This window comes from Astatotilapia calliptera, chromosome 10 (genome assembly GCF_900246225.1).
Source record: "Astatotilapia calliptera chromosome 10, fAstCal1.2, whole genome shotgun sequence".
Lineage (NCBI taxonomy): Eukaryota > Metazoa > Chordata > Actinopteri > Cichliformes > Cichlidae > Astatotilapia > Astatotilapia calliptera.
Window position 1 is genome coordinate 273,631 of NC_039311.1, and position 20,014 is coordinate 293,644.

Sequence of the window (20,014 nt, forward strand, 5' to 3'; positions counted from 1 at the left end):
GGCCAGTACAAAGGCTTTTCAGCACTTATGACTGCCCAGTCTCCAACTCATGTGCATGTGTGGTGCTATGCACACATACTTAATCTTGTGCTTGCTGACACAACACAAAGTGTCATTGAAAGTGGATCACTCTTTAATTTACTTAATGACATAGCTGTGTTCATCAAGGAGTCCTATCACAGGGTTAATCTGTGGGAGAAGCAAACCCAAGAGACAAGACACAGACGCCTCAGTCCAATAGGTGAGACACGGTGGTGGGCCAAGCATGATGCCCTCCAAAAACTCTTTGGACATTTTGGAAAACCAGATGATGGCCTCTTCGTTGATGTAGTGCTGACGCTGGAAGCCATTGAAAAGAGGGAAAAAGAAAAGCCAGCTGTTCGTGCCAAAGCACGAGGCTTTAAAGAGTGTCTCTTGAAGCATGAAACTGTGTTAACAGCACAGATATTTCTTAGAGTGTTTGAGCAACAACTTCTCTGTCGAAGTACCTCCAGTCAAAGGGGATGGACATTATCTCTGCCCATCATGTGGTGACTGCCGCACAAGATAGCCTCAAAAGTATCGCCAGGGACTTTCCAACTGTGAAGGCAGCTGCAGACACATTTGTGAAACAGACAAATCAAAAACTAGAGGAGAGGGAGAACAACACAGACATGGAAGTGGAGGCTGAACTACCTGAAAAGAGAGCCAAGAAGAGAAAAGGCCAGAGAGATGCCTGAAGATGAGTTGCAAATCAATGCTGAGAAATCATATGAGGTGAAAGTGCACAACATCATCCTGGACAGTTATTCAAGCAATCCACAGACGATTTGTCATACATGGCCCTCTTCTTGCGGATTTGGCATGGTTGGACCCCAGGAAGTTTAGCCAGGTCAGAACAGTTTCTCTTCCAAGTAATGCATTTCAAAACCTCAGCACCCGTCTACTTAAATTTGACAGCAGGGCTACAGTTAATAATAATAATAATGATAATAATAATGATAATAATGGATTGGATTTATATAGCGCTTTTCAAGGCACCCAAAGCGCTATTCATTCACTCTCACATTCACACACTGGTGGAGGCAGCTACGGTTGTAGCCACAGCTGCCCTGGGGCAGACTGACAGAGGCGAGGCTGCCATATCGCGCCATCGGCCCCTCTGGCCAACACCAGTAGGCGGTAGGGTAAAGTGTCTTGCCCAAGGACACAACGACCAGTACTGTGATCATCTGAGCAAGTCCATCAATTGCCATTCACTGTTCTTTGTCCTTTCACTTGTGTCCTGTTTTTCAGGTTCCCATATAATTTCTTCAGAAGTAAGTACTGTATATGATGCCAGTATTTTCCCATATTTTCTAGATACTGTATTAGTACTGTGTGTAAAATGCCATCAAAAACTCAATTAAGTGTTATTCTTATTCTTCTTTCTCACCTTTCTTTCTCTGTCTCCTTGTTGTGTTAAAAAAATATATTGTGCTACCATGCTGTTTTGTATTGTTTTGGTAAATAAATAGTTTATGAAAATATCACTAAATCTGTCATTTATTAATTTTAATATTAATTAATGATCATGTCTCACCTCTAGTGTTCTTGGTCTTAATTTCAGGTTTCTACCATGTGTTGTAGATAGTTCAGGAGGTTAACTCTACCAAGCAGTCTTTTTGTTTCCGCTATGTACTGTTTAAAATCCAGAATAGGGAGGATGGTGTAGGTTTACGTTCATTAGATTGCCTTGTTGGTATATATGTGTGGCGAGACGGGGTAGAAATAAAATAAATACTCTTCACAGTTTTTCTTTTTTTAAAAGAGACAACACCACCCTGGGAATTCCGCCCAGAGAATACTGGAAATAACACTAAATCACCGAAAAGGCGCCTAGGTTCGCTATACTCAGTCCAGAGACGAGGTTCAATGATAAACAAATTGACAATTTATTAATAATTATTTAAAACACCAAATAAAAACACAATCATAAATATTCACGTACAAATATGCTTAAAAAGGTATTCAGAGCTGAGGCTTACCAGTGGAGGGGCAGGGATGCCACACACAAACTAAAGAAAGAAAACACACCAACACACAGGTGCAACACACTATCACACTAATAAACTAAACAAGGCGGGTGTGTACACTCAAGGGATCCCACCACCAAGGCACCCTAGTCTCCTCCACGTCGGCACTCCGCATCTGAATAAAAGAAACAAAGAAAATTTTAATATATTACAACGACGTCCACTGTAAAAGCTGACAGCAGCAGGGAAAGAAATCTCACAACGGGAACAGACGGTAAAAGCACAGCAAGGCAAAACAGCAGCACTTCAGTTCGCGTAGCTTGGCGCAAAACTAAGGCCCACACTTCCTGCGAAACATAATAAATAATTACTATAAAAGAACAATAGAAGGCAGAGAGCGTAACAAAAGTTGATTACGTACCAAGTAAGCCGTGTCATAGAACGTAAGCAGAATAGCTCAGAGGAGGCTTCTATAGCTACGACCAGCCGCGATGGAGACTTCAGAAGAGTAACCCGCAAATGATCTCTACCACACCAAGGGGGAAGTCAGGTGACCGAAAAGGAGATCACAGGCAAGCGACCCAGGGACACTCAAATGGGTACTATTTATACCAGCGCCCCCTAAGGTGCCAGGCTGAAAGTGGGTTGGACCGAGGGATAACATTCATCCTGCCACATTCTACCCCTCCTTCTTGCATCGTCGCCCTGACGATGAATTACAAAGACACCCAGATTAGTCCCAAGGCCTAAAAGATGCAGAGACAGCATGTACCCTAAGCTCAGAAATAGAGTTAGCAGCCCCTTGTGCCACCTCCCCTGTTGGTCTTGGGAGACGATGGATGTTTGAATGCTGGCCAGCTGTGGACCGGGTTGTTTTTCGCACCACCACAATTCTTGTATCAGAACTCGTAGAGGGAGCAGGAAGAGAGCTAGATGGAACTGGTGCTACACTCGGAGTAACTGTACAAGTGGCTGGGACATCGAATGTTCGGTCTTCTGGCGGGAGCAACAACTCAGGGCTACTTGGAATCACTGCCACTGGGCTGTAAGATGGTGAAACATTTACTTGAGGAGCTCCTATGCTCAGGAATAACAGGTCACTGTCACTTGATGAGTCATGTCCTGGTTCTGGGGAGGATATTTCTGGGCCATGTGGGCTACTGCTTGGAGCAGGCCCTTCTGATGGTGTAGCTGCCGTTACCACAGCCTTCAACAAGGTACGATGAACATGCTTCACGCTGCTGGGATCATCTGCAGGTGCAATGGTATATACTGCCCCACCTCCTTTAGGTGCCCTCAGGATTCTATATACCACTGGTTTCCATCGATCTTGGATTTTACATCTCCCTCTTCCACTCAAATCGCGCAGGAACACCAACTGGCCGTCGTTCAATGGTGCCTCTTTCTGCGGTCGGCAGCCAATTGCAATCGTTCCTTGGCTCCTTCATGTACAACCTGTAGCCGGGCTTGATGCTCCTGAATCCACTCGTGCACATCTCCACTGATGCCCAACAGAAAGTCCACTGGCAACCTGGGTTCTTGCCCAAACATCAATAAAAATGGAGTTTCCCCAGTAGCCTGATGGGGAGTGGTATTATAACAGTAGAGTAACTGGGGCAAACATACATTCCAGTCTCTTTTTCTGGATACTGGCAGGGTCCGCAACAAATTGTGCAAAGTCCTATTAAAACGTTCGCACTGACCATTTCCAGCCGGATGATAAGGAGTAGTGTGGGACTTCTCAATACCATAAAACCTGCAGAGCTGCTGGATCAGGGAGCTTTCAAAGTTACGACCCTAATCGGAATGGATACGCGCTGGTACACCAAACTTCGAAAACCACTCAGTCACGAGAACCTGGGCCACTGTAGCAGCACATTGGTCACGACAGCCAATGTATACTTGCTGAAAACATCAGTCATCACCAAAACGTTCTCCAGCCCATTCCGGGAAGGTTCGAGCAAGGTGTAATCAATGGCCAAGATTTCATTTGGTCGAGAAGCCAACAGATGTCCCATGAAACTTTGAGCTGCTGGTTGGGTGTCTTTTGCAATTTGGCAATGTTCACATCTCTGACACCAACGAGCTACCTCAGCAGACATACCTGGCCAGTAGCACCGTGAGCGGAGAAGTGCTAGAGTCCTTTCCACACCTTGATGGCCGTGCTCCTGATGAACATGAGTCAACACCTGCTCAATTAGTGCACTAGGCAGCAAAAGCTGAAGTACCACCTCGGCACCGTCCGGGCGATGAACCTGACGATACAGAACTCCTTCCCTTTCAATCAGACGATCCCATTGTCGTAGCAGCACCAGAGCAAGTGGAGCAAGCTGCTGCCGCTCCTCAAAGCTGGGTCGCTGCTTCCGTCTCCAGAACACCAAAATCTCTTTTATCACTGGGTCGACCTGTTGGAGGGTATGAAGATCAGGAGTAGTGAGATGGGGCAAAACTGTAATGGCAGCTTGTGATACCTCAGCTGGTCCCAGCCGCAAGGCTTGTTGAAGAGGTCCAGGCAAGGCTGTACCAGGAACCATGGCTTTAATCTCCTGAGGATCAGGTGGATGCTGGCGAGATAAACCGTCTGCATTCTTATTACTCCTTCCTGACCTGTACTTTAAGTCGAAGTCAAACGAAGCGAGCTGAGCTGCCCAGCGCTGTTCAGTAGCCCCAAGTTTAGCAGAAGACAAGTGACTAAGAGGATTGTTGTCGGTGTAAACAATACACTTGTGGCCCAACAAGTACTCTCTAAATTTCTCAGTCATGGCCCACTTAAGTGCCAAAAACTCCAGCTTCATTGAGCTATAATTTAGCATATTGCGCTCAGTGGGCCTCAAACCCCAACTGGCATAGGCTATTGGCCTCACCTTACCCCCTTGCTCCTGGGAAAGCACTGCCCCTAGGCCGGCATGGCTGGCATCCACTTCTAAAATAAAAGGCAAAGAGAAATCTGCATAAGCAAGCACTGGTGCTGTTGTCAGTTTAGTCTTTAATGTCTCAAAACTTTGAGCACACTCTGCAGTCCAGTTCTCCGCGACACCATGCTCTGACCTCTTCTTTGATTTTCTGCCTCCCCACTCTGCCACCAGTCTATGCAGAGGTGCCGCCAACTTGGCAAAACCCTCTACAAAACGGCGATAATAGCTGGCAAACCCAAGAAAGGAGCGTAGTTCCGAGACAGTCTTAGGAGGCTGCCAGTTAGCCACCACTTCCACCTTGCTAGGGTCCGTGGAGACACCTTGATCGGAGATGACATGGCCTAAGTAGCGAACCTCCCGCTGGAAAAAGGCACATTTGGCAAGCTTTGCTTTTAAACCCTCCTGCTGAAGCCGACCTAGCATCACATCCAGCCGCTCAAGATGTTGCTGTACTGTTGATGAAAAGATTACAATGTCATCAAGATAGAGAAGCAGAGACTGGCACTGTTGATCACCGAAAAGGCGTTGCATTAGTCTCTGGAAGGTGCTAGGGGCATTACAGAGCCCAAATGGCATTCGGTTCCACTCAAATAGGCCGAAAGGAGTACAGAAGGCAGTCTTGGGCCTATCCTCTTCCGTAACTGGGACCTGATTATAGCCACTTGCTAAATCCATGGTGGAAAACCAACAGGCACCAGTCAGCGCATCTAAGGATTCTTCAATGCGCGGCAGGGGGAATGCATCTTTCCTTGTCTTGTTGTTCAATTGCCGATAGTCAACACACATGCGCGGGCTGCCATCCTTTTTCTTAACGAGCACAATGGGAGAAGCATAGGGGCTGCTACTCTCTCTAATCACCTTGGCCCCTAATAACTGGTTAATATGCTCTTTCACAACCTCGTACTCTGAAGGGGGGGATACGCCTATAGCGCTGCCGCACGGGGATATCATCTAAGAGTGGAATGTCATGGGAGATCAAGTTAGTGCAAGCCAAATCAGTGTCATGAGCAGAAAAGACAGAGCTGTATTTCTTAAGGAGAGACCTCACCTGTCCCCGTTCCTCCGCTGACAGTTTAGACAAATCAATCCCTTCCATCTGATCCTGCACAGTAGGAGTGGCGATGTGAGATGCCATTGTGGCTACATTAGGGGGTATTTCTGTCACACCAGCGGGCAAACTGACCACATGAACATCTTCCAGGGTCCCTATAACGGTCCTGGGGTAAAGCAAGACCGCCGTAGTCCCCACATTAACAACTGGTATGTATGCAGTACCTCTAACCACTCGAACCAACTAAAAGTCCAGCAGGCAAGTTAACATCAGTAGGTTCAAATAACACGGTGGCACCTGAATATTGCTCAGAACAGGTGGCGGCCACTACTTTCATTACACCACCCAGAATGCAACATGCTCGCTTACCCCTCACTCTCACATGGCCAGACAATTCCAGTGGGGCTCTTATACTAACGTCATGGCACTCTTGCAGCGCCTGCACAAGGGGTTTAGGGGCCTCTGTGACAAAGCCCAAACTAAACAATGCTTCACCGTGTTACCCAAAAAGCTTGTGGTAACACTTCCGAATGACATTCATCCCCAATACACCCGGAACCGTGGAAGGTCCTGCACCTGGAGGATCTTTAACGATCAACACGCCACACTGTGGAAGAAACTTGTCACAGAGCTCTACACTTAGCTCGATATAGCCAATGTAAGGAATGGACAACCCATTAGCCGCTTTAAGCTGCAACCAATGACAAGCTTGGAGACGCTCTTGACCCCAGGACTCAAAATGCTGGCGGAAAAAACTTTCAGTAATGGTGGAGACCATGGACCCCGTATCAACCAAACAAGGTACTTTTATACCGCCCATGTCCACATCTATATGAGGACAGGATGAAATTAATTTGGAGACTGCCTCTGGACCATTAGAAGCAACCCTTGAGCCAATAGACACCCCACCCGAACTGTGGCTCGGCAATACGGAGGGTGCTAGTTTTCCAAAGCCGTATTTAAAGGAGAGTGCCTGCGATTATGCAGAGGGGCCTGCGAAGGAGGCCGGGAACGAGGAACGCGTTCCCCATCACACTCCCGAGCAAAATGTCCAGGTTGCTGACAACGACGGCATATAATGGAATCGCCCCGTCCTGAGCGAGGCATTCGATGGGGGCCCTGCAATCGAGCAATGCTCTGAGTGAGCTGATTAAGTTGCTCCTGCTGGCACTTTAACAATTCCTTCATCTCGCTCATCTCAGACAAATGGGTAGACTGGGCTATTCCTGAAGGACCGCTATGGACCCCATACTGAATGCCATAAACAGAAGGGACAGAACTGCTTCTATGCCTAACGCCACTAGGCAACCCTTCACGTTCCCACCTAATAGCTTCCCCTCTAATCTCCAGCAATGTCAGTGTTGGCTGCCTCCTTACTAGCTGCTTTAACTCCCGCCGCAAGGTACTATCTAAGACCTGTTCAACAAATTGATCTCTTAATAAAACGTCAGCATTGGGCATGCCATTGGGGGCACTCGATTTAACTTTTTCCATACGACCCAAGAGAGCGAGGGAAAACTCTTGCAGTGTCTCACTTTCCTGCTGTTTTCTAGAGAAGAAAGCTTCCTGCAATGCTACATAGGAGTCTGAACAGCCATAAAGTTCTTGCAATATAGTAATTATCTTAGCAGGATCAGTCCTCTCTGCACTAGAGCGATATTTGATCTCCTCACGTGCTTCCCCTTCTAGGTGGTCAAACAGGAAAAATGCTTTATCAGCCAAAGACAAATGACGTGCTCTAGCACAACCTTCTATTTCCTCCAACCATTCATTCAACCCTATACCTGATTTTCCTCTAAACATAGGGCATTTTCTGTCACGGGGCACAAAAACTAGTCTCTCTGCTACAGAGACACCAGCCGTTGGGGGGTTAACAGATGATGCAGTTGAAGTAGAAGGTGTAGCACTAGTACCTGACCCAACAGCCCTCTCCTGGCGCAGCCTCTCATTGTCTGCTTTCAGCTGCGCAATCAAGTCCCTGAGTTCCTGTAACTCTTCCTCCATCTCTGTAACACAGCTGTGAAACCCCACACCAAAGTAGCTGCTGCTTTGCCTTTATTCTGTACAAAATAAAATAAAAAACAGTTTACGTTACACCAGACAACAAAAAAAGAACACACGTCTCTGTGTTAAAGAGTATATCCTGTCGACAACGCCAAGTTTGTGGCGAGACGGGGTAGAAATAAAATAAATACTCTTCACAGTTTTTCTTTTTTTAAAAGAGACAACACCACCCTGGGAATTCCGCCCAGAGAATACTGGAAATAACACTAAATCACCGAAAAGGCGCCTAGGTTCGCTATACTCAGTCCAGAGACGAGGTTCAATGATAAACAAATTGACAATTTATTAATAATGATTTAAAACACCAAATAAAAACACAATCATAAATATTCACGTACAAATATGCTTAAAAAGGTATTCAGAGCTGAGGCTTACCAGTGGAGGGGCAGGGATGCCTCACACAAACTAAAGAAAGAAAACACACCAACACACAGGTGCAACACACTATCACACTAATAAACTAAACAAGGCGGGTGTGTACACTCAAGGGATCCCACCACCAAGGCACCCTAGTCTCCTCCACGTCGGCACTCCGCATCTGAATAAAAGAAACAAAGAAAATTTTAATATATTACAACAAACTAATGTGTAGCACCGGGGGATAACCCAACTGCAAGACCACACTGGTGATCTACAGCTAGAAAAAGGGCCTCCCACCAGTGGTGTAACAAAAATCCAAACTTCAAATCAAAAGCAATAAAACAACATACAATCTGGATAAAACTCTAAAATCTGGAGCAAACGGAATCGCCGTACTGCTCCAACTTGCCGTCACACGACGACAAGTTAACAGTCAATCAATATGCACGCCAGCTGACTCCGATAACTGGCATGCATATGGCCGTTGTCCACGCCGACGTCCACTGTAAAAGCTGACAGCAGCAGGGAAAGAAATCTCACAACGGGAACAGACGGTAAAAGCACAGCAAGGCAAAACAGCAGCACTTCAGTTCGCGTAGCTTGGCGCAAAACTAAGGCCCACACTTCCTGCGAAACATAATAAATAATTACTATAAAAGAACAATAGAAGGCAGAGAGCGTAACAAAAGTTGATTACGTACCAAGTAAGCCGTGTCATAGAACGTAAGCAGAATAGCTCAGAGGAGGCTTCTATAGCTACGACCAGCCGCGATGGAGACTTCAGAAGAGTAACCCGCAAATGATCTCTACCACACCAAGGGGGAAGTCAGGTGACCGAAAAGGAGATCACAGGCAAGCGACCCAGGGACACTCAAATGGCCACTATTTATACCAGCGCCCCCTAAGGTGCCAGGCTGAAAGTGGGTTGGACCGAGGGATAACATTCATCCTGCCACATTCGTATCAGTGTACATCAAAGCAGTTGTTTTCATGCAAAGGCTTTATGGCTTTTCCTATAATGCCTGATGGGCCGGTCTCTAGTCAAAATGCCCGGGCCAATTTTTTGTCTCAGTCCAGCCCTGCTTATATTCTCAGAGGAAAGGGAGCAGATTATAAAAGAAATGTGGTCACATTTTATGGAACTCCAAAGTGTTCAAAATTAAATAAATAAATAGGTCAAGATGAAATAAATAACTATGTGAATAAATAAGACACAGATATGTAATGTGAGAATGATATTGTGAAATAATGGAACACATTTTGAAAACAGTGCTCATTAACATATTACATTCTGCTATATAAATTTTCTTATTATTGTGAAATATTATTTCATGGTCATTATTTTTCACAATAACAGAGATTATTCCTGAGGCATTTTATTTATTTCCAGCCGTTTATATTCCAAAATGACCTTTTTTCAAAGTCAGTCTTTATTTCAAAATCCCGTTTTTCCCGATGGTCTATTTATTTCATAATGCGACTTTTCAGCAGAATGACTTTGTCTGTCAATCAAGAAAGACAGGGCGGAGCCAGTTGTGTGATTGGTTGCTCCTTTACTCAGACATAAGTAATAGCACATGAATTGTCGATTTAGGTTTAATGGTGCAATGAGTCTCCTATGCAGCTGGCGGCAGTATGCAGCTCAAAATAAACTTAAGGCACCGACAAATGCAAAACACTGGGTGCGAATAACGTTACAGGTGTATCAATTCTTGTGAAGGGCATGGCTGCAGGAAACAAGTCCGTTTCTGAGTTACTCAGAGAACTTGCTAACCGCTTAGATTGAACGTCTTCACCTCAGTCTGCGTATTGCAGCAGTGTACTGGAGATGAAGTGGTCCCTGGTCCAAGTTCTCATCACAACCGCACAGTGTTAACGTTAGCAAATGCTAACGCTATCACAGCTAGCTCCACTCCACGAAACGCTGTTCAGGGTAAGTAACGATATGTTATTATTGCTTGGTTAGTCTGTCTGTCTGGCAAAAATGAGCTTTTTAATCAGTTTAGTCACAGATTTTTTTTAATACTGTTTTTTATCATAGCAAAGAATTCTATAAATTAGGTAAGAGAAAATAATTGTCTTCTGGGTTAATGTCTGTATTACTATTTACATTGTTGTAGGTAATAGTTATTCATGACTGTTTTAAAGTGGCTTATCTTCTGTGCTAATATGGAAGACAAGTAATCTATGTGAAAGAAAAGAAAGCAATTTTAGTTCAACGTAGTGATTTTGTAAGTGGGTATAATTTGAAAATGCTTTTACTAGTACAGTGGATGTTCTTTAAATATTTAACATTTAAAGTGTGTGTCACTTTACAGACTCCAACTTCAGTTTTGGTTTGGTCTCACCGTTGTAGGTCATAACACAAACAAGTCGTCAAGTCAAGCAGCTGAGGAAAGGGCTTAAGGAAACCATGGTATGGCCGCTTCTGACAGAAAGATCAGACATCATTCCTCCTTTCTCACCAAGGGAATCAGAGACTGCTCCCTGTTGTGAGGTAAGGTCAGGTCACATCTTTTAACATCTAAATAGTAAAGCTATTTGGTTAATTTATGAAGGCTGAACATTAATTGTTGACACAAAACACCAATATACTGTTTTGTATGCGTGGGTTAGTTGAACAGCTGGGTTACATTTAATAAAAATACACCTAATGTTGCTGATGCTCTTAAGACTACAAGATAAGTAAAGCTATAAAATGACTGTGGCCTGCCACAGAAGATGAAGATGAGGAAGAAGAGGAATGCTCTCGAGGATAAATGCAGAGTGGCAGGTTACCTTCGGTCCTTCATTGAAAATGGTAAGTCTGCTGCGATAGGTATTTTGCCATTGGTTTTCTCTGATTATACTTTGGTAAATTACATACAGTCCAGTGATCTTGGGTCATTAACAAAGTACACTATAGTAGAGCTGGGCGATATGAGATTTTTTCATATCACGATATTTATTTTTTTATAAAAAGGACAAGAGCGGTGAGGTCTATCGCAATAGTTTAATTTTTCTATTGAGAAAAAGTTATTTCGCAATACATATCGTTATCGTTCTATCGCCCAGCTCTACGCTATAGTATAATTTTGTTTTGTTATTTGCTCCATGCAATACATAAGAGTGGTGGCATTATCAGTTGCACTAGAATTGTATGTAGACTACTTTTAGCTTTGTTAACATAAAAATATCTATAAAAGCTACAACAGCAATTTGAGTGGGGCAAAAATGTCTGGTGCCCTGTATGTAAGTGGTCATCTTTATGGTATTTCTCCATAAAAGATTCAAAATAATGAATATAGGATGTCATTATAGTTTAAAACAATCTTCTGTTGCAGCATCTTGTGCACAACAAAAAGCCCTCATCAAGTTTTGGACAGGATGGGAAGTCTTGCCGAGAAATGACTGTGGAAGTGGTCAACAGCAATCTTCCAAAGTCTTCCACCGGTTTTGAAGTACTACGTCTTCCTGCACACTACTGTACCTATGAGTCATTTCTAATGGACATTCAGGTGTGTCTCAACTCTACTGACTCAGGTTTTGGTCTGGTTTACGATTGATTCCATAACCACATGGTAAAATTAGACCATTTCTTCTTTCTTGCATCACATTACTGTACTCGGTGTTCAAAGAAACGGACAATCTAGTGAGTTCTAGTTCTTTTTAATACACTTGACAGTGAAAAATACAGAGTACAGGTGTGCATTTATGGCTTTTTTAATATAAACTGATGAAGAGTTCAGATATCAAAATCAGTTGTTCACTGTACATTATAAATTACACATTTGTTTATACTCGCTACTGATACAAAAAAAATTTCTAGAAAAAATTATTTGAATTAAGATGTTACACTACTCTACTGTGTTCATTGTATTAAATCTGATCAGAGTTGACATGTACTGTATATCCAACCAAGAAATGAATATCATTAAAGTGACAGCTGTATAAAACAAATCCTGTTTTATAGCCACTCACTGTTTTGTTGAAAATGAAATTGGTTATGCTGTTTTGAGTCAGTATTAGCTACAAAGCTGTAGAAATTTAAAAAAAAAAAAAATCCTCCTGACATAGAAACTGATTAAATGTAATAATGTCTTTCTACAAGTGATTTTGAAGTATTGGTAGCACAGCAGGGTCTTGTTCATTCAGTGCATCTGGGAGCTGAATCTCAGGAATGGTGATCTCATTTGATGGGCAGCGATTATGTTGTCCTGTCCAGTCCACACCATAATCCTCATCAACCTGAAAGAGCATGCACATGTTTTAAATCTAAACTGAAGAGGTGTTTCCTGCAGCTGTTCCTAGATGGACTTATTGAGTCTGCCAGGGCCTATGTGAGTTGCTTAGGCATTGGCTACCAACTAATTATTCATTCACCCATTCTAGGTCAGGATTGGTTCTCTTCAGGTATAACAAATTTAACTTTGTTTAAAGTATTGCCATCTATACCTGACAGGTGGGATAAAAGAGAATGGCTTGGGAGGCGCACAGCAAATCTCAAAGTTTTCCAATTAATGCTGAAAGAACCAAGGATGTAAATGTATTCTTGTTTTAGCTTTACCGAAGACACCAGAGAAAGTATATCTATAATGCTGCTGAAATAGACAAAACCATTTCAATAAACTCGCTATTTAACATCAACCTTGTTATGCGTTATCAGAGAACAATCAACTGCAAACAGCAATGAAACATTCAACTATGTACTATTTAAAGCACTAATGACCCTGCTGTCTAACAAGATGTGATAAGTAAGTAGACTGTGGAAAGCTGGTGGGTCTACTCTCTGTGTAAAAGGTTCCTACAGGCTCCACTGACCCCAGTCTCCGAGTTAACACACTAACAGCTAACACTGCTAAACGTGTCTCAACGCCGAGATGGCGCCGATAGCTTTAGCCGTAGCTGCCCCACTTAGTTTAGACAGTAACAAAAAAAAGTAAGCGATAATAATTCATTGTCAAACGTCATAATTAAGGTCAACACCTAAACAATGCTGTGTACAGAATCACACAGGTGCTCAATTACAGCATAAACTTACCTTAGACCATCCTCCGTCATTTTCCTCCTAATTGTGCTCGGAGACACAGAAAATGTATCGGCAATTACCCCGACGGTTATCCCGGACAGCACTAAAGTCCTGAGTGCTGCACTGGGATTTCTAGACGTGGACGGCCAACATTTGAAGACTGTTCTTCCTCGGCGTATTCCAAACGAACACGGTGCTGAATTGCTGTTAAACCTTCGACAATGCTGTCATCGATGCTAAGATTTTGAAGAGCAATTATCATCCAGACATTTCAGAAACATCATCTAAACGACTCAAAACAGTATCTACAGGTAAATGATCCCTCTCTATCTGATTTGCTTAAATGAGCAGAACTGGCTGAAGTTCACACCAGTCCGCCATCCTCCGTGACTTTTGACCTAGCACGCTGTTGCTAGCTGCAGTAGCCGTCCGCGGAGCCGGTATCCAGGAAAACTAGTCGATGGTAAACGATAAGCCAATAGGTGCAAAGGTCCAGCCCACTTACATTGATTGACAGACAAAGTCATTCTGCTGAAAAGTCGCATTATGAAATAAATAGACCATCGGGAAAAACGGGATTTTGAAATAAAGACTGACTTTGAAAAAAGGTCATTTTGGACTAAAAACGGCTGGAAATAAATAAAATGCCTCAGGAATAATCTCTGTTATTGTGAAAAATAATGACCATGAAATAATATTTCACAATAATAAGTAAATTTATATAGCAGAATGCAATATATTTCACAATAATGAGCATTTTTTTCAAAATGTGTTCCATTATTTCACAATATCATTCTCACATTACATATCTGTGTCTTATTTATTCACATAGTTATTTATTTCATCTTGACCTATTTATTTATTTAATTTTGAACGCTTTGGAGTTCCATAACATTTAACTGAGATTTCGAGACATTATGAAGGGCATTAATTTAGAAAACGATGCTTGGTGCTAAGTTTTTTTCTAAATCTTATTTTAACTGTACTATCATTTGCTTGTTTTGTGATATAAAAGAACTCAATAAATATATTGTTAACATTTAAAAAAAAAAGAATATAATAAATATATATATATATATATATATATATATATATATATATATATATATATATATATATATATATATATATAATATAAAATAATAATGTCCACAGATTATTTTAGCCTATATGTGAAGTGCATCTATGTAACTGTATGGTTTATTAAGAATGTAGTTTAAACTTAACTCAGAAATGTATTTATTCATTTTATTATTTATTTATTTGTTATTTATTTTTAATTTATTAATCTATTAATTTTGCCTTGATGACTCTCAGGTTACTAGAACAAAATTTTCTTAATGAGTAGATTTTTTTTCTTTTAATTCTCCATCATTAAGTTTGAGTTCTGATAAATTGCACTACAACTCTATACTGTATTCATTGTATTATCATTTTTACATGTAAATAGTTAGTGTTTGCCCCCTGACCTTTTTGTTTGTTTCTTTTGCATATTTGTCACATTTAAATATTACAGATTGTCAAACGAACTTTAAAACTAGTCAAAGGCTGAGTAAACATATCAGTAAGTGCATATTTCTTTTAATGATGATTTGATTTATTAAGGGAAAAGAGTTGTCCAAAGCGACTAGGCCCTGTGAGGGAAGTAATTAACTACCACAGCATTTCAAAACAAGAACATCATACCAGCAGTAAAACAGTGGTGATGATGTCATGGTCTTTGGTTGCTTTGCTGCTTCAGCCTGCTCTTTACCAGAAATTCCTTTAGAGAATGTGTGGCTATCAGCTCCTGACGGATGGATTATATGGTATCAGTCACTAACAATAATTAGCAGGGCAGTCATGTATTCTACAAACAATGATTAACTACTTTGCTTTAGCTGTACTATAAAGGAGAATTAAAAAATAAATATCACAATTTAAAGTTACAAGGTTAAAGTTAAAATACCATCGTCTTCACATTTGCATTCAGAAATGCTTCAGAAACGACATTTAAAGGTAGAGGAGCAGCAAACGCTTGAACAGCAAGTGATAAAATTCCTTCAAACGAAGAATGTAAGTATTCAGAGCCATCATATTGCAGCATGCCACACGCTCCCCAGAAAAGACAGTAAAACAAAGCCAGCAATCATTCTTCGGTTTGTGAGTCGCAAAACAAAGATTGAGTTACTGAAACAAGGTAAGAAGCTAAAAGGGACTGGTGTGTATTTAAATGAACATTTAACGAAAAAGACTGCTGAAATTGCAAGACAGGCACGCATCCTGAGAAAACAAAATAAGATACAAGCGACATGGACGAGGAACTGCAAAGTAATGATAAGACTAAATGGCAATCCCGAAGAAGCGAAAGTTGTGATGATAAGAGAACTCAAAGACTTAGAGCAATATAAATAATCAGGAATCTGCTATGGAATCTATTGGAAAAGTGACGATTGGATAATGAACAATGGGTATGGAAAGTATTTCTGGCCTTATGGCTCAAAAACAATGGAAACAACAACAACAAAAACACATAAATGACAAGTTTGGACACAGATTATAGGTTTCCATTCGGAGATATTGAAGAGGAAGACTTTGATTATGAAAAGGACTGTCAAGGTGGTTATTTTGCCACACACGCTGAGAAAACGAACTTCAAAACGTTTAACTATGCAGAGCACAACATGAATGACCCTGAAAGTAGCATTGACCCAGATACCCACTTCTACAATAACACCAATAATACTTGTGAGTACTATACAGATGACCAATTCAATGTGAATATTAAAATGGCAAATGCATTGTCGGTCATACATTTCAATAGTAGAAGCCTGTATAAAAATTTTTCTAAAATTACAGAATGTTTAAGTAAGTTAAAAAAGTTTAATATAATTGCAATATCAGAAACATGGCTCGATAATGAGAAAGTTAGTGAAATGGGACTGGAAGGATACGAATTATTTACAATGAACAGGGTGAATAAAAAAGGAGGTGGTGTTGCTTTATATGTAGATAAAGTTTTGAAATGTAGTCTGATTGAATGCATGTCAAGCACCATAGATAACATATTGGAATGTGTCACTATTGAAATTCATGTTGAAAAAGCTAACAATATAATTATAAGTTGCATCTATAGGACACCAGGTTCATGCCTTGAGATATTCAATGAAAAACTTGCTGCTATGTTTAGCAACCTAAATGATAAAAAAGTGCAAATAATTTGTGGTGATTTTAATATATATTTGCTAAACCCAAATGGACATCAGAAAACAACAGATTTCATAAATACAATGTATAGTAACTCCCTTTTCCCTGTAATTATAAAACCAAGTAGAATAACAATTGATACAGCTACATTGATAGATAATATATTCACAAATAAAATTGACCATGAAATAGTAGGTGGACTTCTTATAACTGATATAAGCGATCATCTTCCTGTTTTTGCAATTTTTCAAAATTATTTTGGGATTAAAACTAAACAAAAGAATCAAATATTTGATATGATACGACATAGAACAACAAGAGCCATTGCTGCCCTCCAGGTGGACTTAAAGGAACACAATTGGAATGAGGTTTTTGCAAATGAAGATTCAAATAGTGCGTATGATGCATTCTTATCAACTGTAATTTCACTATATGAAAAACATTGTCCTTTAATGAAAATCACTAGAAAGCATCACAGATCAAATAAGCCATGGATCACAAAGGGGATAGAAGATGCATGTAAAAAGAAAAATAATCTATATAAGAGATTCATAAAACAGAGGACAAAAGATGCTGAAATAAAGTACAAGTTATATAAAAATAGATTAGTAAATATTATAAGAACAAGTAAAAAAAGAATATTACCACAAATTATTGGAGCAAAGTAGAAGTAACACACAAGAAACATGGAGGATATTAAACAGTCTAATCAAAAAGGGCTCAAAAAATAAGAATTATCCAGATTATTTTAAAAAAGATAAAGATATTGTGCTTGATAAAACTAAAGACATTGCAAATGAATTTAATGATTTCTTTGTAAATGTTGGCTTTAATTTAGCAAAAGAAATTCCAGAGTCAAGAAATAATAACGACCTAAATAAACATATTACTCAGAATGTGTCCTCCATGTTTATTGGTGCTGTAACTCATAGAGAAATAATTAACATTGTGAAGACATTTAAAAATAAAAAGTCCACTGACTGTTTTGGTATTGACATGATATTAGTTAAAAGTATTATAGAATATATAGTGCAACCTTTCGCATACATTTGTAATCTGTCCTTTCAAACTGGTGTGTTTCCCTCACAAATGAAAATAGCAAAAGTTATTCCAATCCATAAAAACGGAGAGAGATGTCAGTTTACCAATTATAGGCCAATATCACTACTCCCACAGTTCTCAAAAATTTTAGAAAAGTTATTTGTTAATAGACTTGATAAATATATTGAGAAGCATAATCTCCTAAGTGATAACCAATATGGCTTTAGAGTGAAAAGGTCCACTTCAATGGCAGTGATGGAACTTGTTGAAGGGATATCTAATGCAATAGATAATAAGGAATATACTGTTGGTGTTTTTATAGACTTAAAAAAGGCGTTTGATACAATTGATCATTCTATATTAATGAATAAACTAGAGAGATATGGCATAAGAGGGATAGCATACAAGTGGATGAAAAGTTACCTGGATGAAAGATATCAATATGTCGAATTCAATAATGTAAAATCTAAGCAGTTGAAGGTAACTTGTGGTGTTCCTCAGGGCTCTGTGCTGGGCCCTAAATTATTTATATTATATATAAATGACATATGTAGTGTTTCCAAACTGTTAAAATGTGTATTGTTTGCTGATGACACCACTCTGTACTGCTCAGGTAAAAACTTAGAACAGCTTCTGACTACAGCGGAAAAGGAGTTAAATATATTAAAAAACTGGTTTGATGTAAATAAGTTATCATTAAATATAAAGAAAACAAAATTGATTATTTTTGGCACTAGACAAGTGAAAAATGTATCTAAAATAAGGGTTAATGGAATTGAAATTGAAAGAGTGTACGAAAATAAATTTCTTGGAGTGATAATTGATGATAAGCTGAGTTGGAAGTCTCATATAAACCACGTGAAAACAAAAATGTCAAAAACCATTGCTATTCTCTATAAAACAAAGCATGTCCTGAACAAAAAATCATTATACACACTTTATTGTTCTCTGTTGCTTCCATATATGACTTACTGTCTGGAGATATGGGGTAATGCATATAAAACGAACACTTCATATTTTCAAGTTACAAAAAAGAGCTATAAGAATTATAAACCAATCAAACTATATAGAACCAACTAACATTTTGTTTATTAATCTGAATACCCTGAAATTTTATGATTTAGTTGAATATAAAATGGCACAGATAATGTATAAAGCACAAAATAACTTGCTTTGCCCCAGTACTCAGAAGCTGTTCAAAGTCAGAGAGAGTCAATATGACTTAAGGGGAACAGATTTCTTTAAGAAAAACAAGATGAGGACAAATATAAAGCAGAGATGTGTTTCTGTTAGAGGAGTTAACCTGTGGAATAGTTATGACAGTGATTTAAAAAGGTGTAGTTCATTTTCCTTGTTTAAAAACATGTTTAAAAATAGAGTATTAGAAAAATATATATATCAAGAATGAAAAGAACAAAAAGGAGAAAAAAAACAACAACCTCTTGATTCTTTACTTTGATGTAGTTACTTATCTAAGGTGGAAAGTTTTTTTTTCTTTGTTTTGTTTGTTTGTTTGTTTTGTTTGGTTTTTGCTTTGTTTTATTATTTTCTTCAAGCCCTGTGTACAGGAGCTGCATACAAAAAGATATTTTGTGAAAAGGGTTGGCGTAATAAGCAAATGCTTCAGCCAATACCTTTTGATTAGCCTTGTCTCATGCTTTCTTTCTTTATGGTAGATTTTTGTTCTGTTTTCACTGTTTTTTGTTTTTTTTTTTCTCACTGTTTTCACTGAGATTTGAATTTGAATGCTAATCAATAAAATCAAATCAAATCAAAAACATTAAACTGGTAAAGTTATTAGTAAACTTACTAACTCCTCGACCCAGACTGGGCACTGAACCTTTTTCCCACTGGGAACCATGGTATCTAAGTTGGAGATAGTAATTTTCATTCTTGCCACTTCTCATTCAGCTTCAAATTGAACAGACCTGATGACAAAGGGGAGCCACCGAGTCCAACACTCACCGTTAATGAGTTATTGCCAGCAATATGAACCAAGCTCTCACTATGGTTGTACAGGAACTGAATGGCCTATAACAACAGGCCAGACGCCTAATGCTCCCAAAGCACCCTCACACTCCTCACAGGAGACCCTGAGAGATCCGGGCTTTTCCAAACCTACAAAGACACACTAGGTACTGGATACATGTTCTAATGAATGCAAACAACTATTTGACTAACATGTGTGTCTCACCGGCTCTTGTTCCATCTCTGTTCTGTCCTCATTCTCCATCTCCCTCTCTGTTCCTCTTTGTGCTAACTAAAAAGCCAAACACCAACATCATCAAATATTTCTAAGCTTTTCAGGGCCGAGTACAATAACCTCAGTTTGATCTGAATTAAGAAGCAGAAAGTTAGCGGCCATCCAGGTCTTTATGTCTTTAAGACATTCCTG

The 20,014-nt window shown here is 40.0% G+C and overlaps 1 long non-coding RNA gene across 1 annotated transcript; it reads right to left on the reverse strand.

Moving 5' to 3' along the window:
- Positions 1-12,016: 12,016 nt before the first annotated feature.
- On the reverse strand, positions 12,017-14,040 carry LOC113031162 (uncharacterized). Its single transcript, XR_003273691.1, has 2 exons — positions 13,405-14,040; positions 12,017-12,611 (listed from the first exon to the last, which is right to left on the reverse strand). It is a non-coding gene; the product is annotated as an uncharacterized LOC113031162 (long non-coding RNA).
- Positions 14,041-20,014: the final 5,974 nt, after the last annotated feature.